We start from the raw sequence: 1,288 nt of genomic DNA, 5'->3' as shown, positions 1-1,288 counted from the left end.
TTTACAATAAGGATTGTAATCATTGATAATGATCAGGCAAATCACCAATAAGCTCTATGAATAGGAGAACTAGAAACAAAAACTATCCAAAACTTTATCAAAACAATTTTGTCGAGGTCTATAGCTAATTGTGTTTTCTTCTACAAGTTCTGCCGTCTTGTCTCAGTGTATCCAAAATTTTGTGAATTTTGATTATCGACTGACCCCAAAATCATTAAAGTATGTAAAGAGTTCTTTAAATAAAGATTGCACCCAATTGCAATCTAAATTATATGAAATGGGAACTCAATAATGACCGACTGCAGCTGCTTGTAAGAATTAAAATTTGTTGCTGTTTTAATAACTTCAATAAATGTTAATTCTGTGAAATGTATTCGAAAAAAAAATAAGAACCACCGAAGAAAGCTTTTGAAACTTATCCATATCTCACAAAGTACGCAATACAGAAGCTGTTTTTGTTGTTAGTTTCCCACTTAGTTCCAAACTGCAGACTAAGTGAATGCTTTTTCTAAAAAACGCTTTTTCAATATAAAACATTTTCAGCAATTTTTAATTTTTCAAAAAATTTTCATTAACAATTAACACATAATAGACAGATCTCAAACGATTTTCTGCCTATGTCTCAAGACTAAAGAAAATATTTGAATAGAACTGAACAGCGGATAAAAGGTTAGCTTAGAGTGATTGGTAAACGCTGAAAACTCTTAAAAACGTCTATAAATTTCCGAAAAACTATATCAGTTTTTTTTCACAAAAACACCCAATTTTTGCAATTGTTGTTTTTGTTCCAAATGTAGTAGTCATTGAAAAATGGTACAATATTTGTTTAAGCAATATATTTTCGCTTATTATAAAACCGCTAGTATTCTGAATTGATTGAAACTTAGCAAAATTTTAGCTAAATTTGATCAATTATTAGACTAAATTGCCTTAAATTTTCACCAAAACTAGTTGCGAAAATTAACCCAAAAAATAAAAATTCCTAAAATTCCCATGCTACTGAAATTTTAGACGCATAGAGCTTTAAGTTGATACTCTATCTGACAGTCTGGGATGCCCTGATAACAAAAACTATCCGAACAGAAAAAAGTGGACCTACCATAAAGTTCACATTTTTCTTAAGAAATATGCAAACAATAAGACCATTACTTTCACAACTGCATGCTATGATGCTCAATATTTAGTGTAGAATATAAAAGCTGCACCTTTTGATAAGAACAGGAAACATTTTTAAAAAAAATGGCACCAGCTCAGAGGAAAATATGAATTTCCACAATATTTTTGGTTT

The sequence above is a fragment of the Convolutriloba macropyga genome, chromosome 6, assembly GCF_964194025.1.
Source record: "Convolutriloba macropyga chromosome 6, txConMacr16.3, whole genome shotgun sequence".
NCBI classification, from domain to species: domain Eukaryota; kingdom Metazoa; phylum Xenacoelomorpha; order Acoela; family Convolutidae; genus Convolutriloba; species Convolutriloba macropyga.
The sequence above is the reverse complement of the archived record's forward strand: the minus strand, read 5'-3'. Positions refer to the sequence as shown.